Here is a 2,818-nt window from a genome sequence, read left to right as displayed (position 1 = left end):
CTCAGTGGGGAGCCTGCTTCTCCCTCTCCCTCTGCTGCTCTCCCTGCTTGTGTGCTCGATCTCTCGCTCTCTGACAAATAAATAAATACAATCTTTTAAAAAAATATTTTCATCCTTGGGAAAGGGTGATTGTGTGCCATAACCAAAGTGAAGATTTTCAAATGCTTTCTGAGACAGTGGACGTCCCGCAGTGTGTTCGCATGACGGTAAGAGCTGTACCCACCGCACCCAGAGGCTGACTAGCAAGCGACTTTAACCGAAGTTTGTTCACTACGAGATTACACAGGCCACGTTTCAGTGAAAGAGAACTCATCTTCCAAAGTGGATCTCTGAAGTGTGTAGGGTTTTCTGTGAGGCTTCCGCTTCCTTCTGGGGGGTGTTAAGGTAAATGGGTACAGTCAAATACTTTCACTCGTCCCGGTGGAATTCTGTCTGCCACATTTTTTTTTTTTAAATGGTAAATACAGTATGTGGAGTGTTGAGAGATGTCCCCACTTAGGACAAAATAAATGATGTGATAGTAACAGGATGCAACTTTAGCCAAGTGATGAACTTTCTTAAAACCAGGGGTCTTATGCATTTGATTACTCATTAGTATTTCAACATAGAACTTGAAATCTTGCAAACCAAGCATTTAAAAATGTGTGCGTTGGTTGTTTGACAGACTGTCGAGATACTGGTTCAGGCTTAATGTATTAGTTTATTCTATAGTAATCAAGTTGTTATAACTATGAGAAAACTGGAAAAATAACCTTCACAGTCAAATCAACCATAGGAAAAAACTGAAAAAACAAAACAGGAAAACCCCACAGCTTTGAGCTGTTTGCCGAATCTATAGTATGTTTGCTGAATTGGGGGTGGGAAGCAGCAGGAAACCATTATTGCATGTGATCACAGTTTTAATGATGCCACTAGAACATAATAAACTTACAATATGTATGCCTTGAAATAAATTATAGATCCCACAGTAAAAGGCAACTCCTTAGTCCACATTTATCAATTTGGGAGAACTGCTCCCTTCCTCTGCAAATAAGTCATTAAGCTGCATGTTTCACTGCAGAATAACTTTTGGAAGAATTATTCAAACCTTCTAAAGTAATTCCCTTGTATTCCTCTTCTATTTTTAATAACCAAAAACATACACAGGAGAAGCAAACCCACCTCTAAAATTTTTGAATGACTGGACAAAGCAGTGTTAAAAATTCAACAGCACTAATTACTAGCTGAGCAGTATAAAAACCTCTGAATAAATGTCAGCCTAGGAGATAAGCTCTTATCTTAATCTAATGACTCCACAGACTTAATTTGTCAGGCCAGCCTAGTTGATGAAAAACAGGTTTCCATTCTCTAGTGTTAGCAGGAACATCTTTCCAAATCTTTGAAGTTGGATAGTAATACCATCATTGTCATCCTGTAAAAGTCTTGTGATGAAGCCAATTTAATTCCTGTTGTCCTATTACACTAATTAAGGTTGTTGCACCCCTGTCGGACAAATATCTAAAAGTAAAGCTGTGTATTTTTAGATTTTCTGCACTTTGAACTAATCACCCTCAACGCCCCATGTTTTGTGCTTTTTTCTTCATAGTGCTGGGACATCAGGGACCATCTATCTTCATGGTAGGGGAAGCTGAGATCTTCAGAGAAATCCATTAAGTCAGAGGAATCCATTCATTGAGAGGCACGTTATAGCAGAGTAGTTAAGAGTGGGGGTTCTGAGGCACAAAGGCCTGGGGAAACTTTTGCTCTGTCACTTACAAGCTGTGTGACCTTGGGTAAATTTCTTAAACTTTCTCAGCCTCAGTTTAATCATCTGTAAAATGGAGGGTAATTACGGATGTCAGGAGAGTTAAATAAAATAATGCATGCTAAGTATGGACAGTGCCTGATCCTTACACTTAGTGCAGTCCAGCTTTCATTCATTCATTCATTCATTCAATCAACAAATACAAATTGAGTCCTAACAAGCCTATAGGTGCTGTAGGACATATGAAGACCCAAAAGGCAGGACCCTTTGCCTTTGTAGGAGTTTGTATGAACTTCTTGCTCGAGGAAGCTCAAGCCTGACATAATCAGCTGATCTTACTACACCTGGGAAGGAAATGCCACAGACGTACCGTGACTTTTCACTTAAACTCCGTGGTGAATGTTGTTGCTGGCTTTCCAGTAAAATGGAGATGTCAGTTTCCATCTCAGAGGCCTAGTGTGCAGATGACATGAGATTATGTACAGTAGGCAGCCAAATGTTGGTAGCCTCTCAGTTCCTTTCTTTCTTGTCTCCATGATCCAGAATCACATGCAGGGTATGAACAAATCTAGCGAGCTCTCTTCCATCTTGTCTCATCTCCGTCTCATCAGTCAATGTGATGCCCTTCCCAGCAGCCCTCACTTCCTCTGCTCACTTCCCTCTTCACTACTGACACCTCAGCATATTGATGCTCCATGTTACTGAATGTCACTTGGAGATATTTGTTGATACTGTTTCTTTGATTTCCTCACATTAATAGTGATGATGCAGTTTCTTTCAAACTCCTGAAATTCATGCCTGTACTTAAAAAGTATGTATTGAGAGTCTTTTAGGTCCCAGGAACCCTACTAGGTATCGGGGACACCAAAATATGTGGGATGCAGCCACACCCTTACTGGTGTGGTAAATGCTGTGACGGGGCTCCTAGAGTCAATGGGAGCGGTGGGGGAGCGGTGGGGGGGGGGGGGGGGGGGGGGACATACTCAGTTCAGACTGGGAACTCATTTGGGGAAAGTTTTCCAGAGGAGATGACTCCTGGGCTTAGCTCTGAAAACTGAGCAAGAGTCAGCCGGG

This window comes from Callorhinus ursinus, unplaced genomic scaffold (genome assembly GCF_003265705.2).
Source record: "Callorhinus ursinus isolate GAN/ISIS: 27379988/994484 unplaced genomic scaffold, GSC_fseal_2.0 scaffold9, whole genome shotgun sequence".
Taxonomy (NCBI): domain Eukaryota; kingdom Metazoa; phylum Chordata; class Mammalia; order Carnivora; family Otariidae; genus Callorhinus; species Callorhinus ursinus.
The sequence above is the reverse complement of the archived record's forward strand: the minus strand, read 5'-3'. Positions refer to the sequence as shown.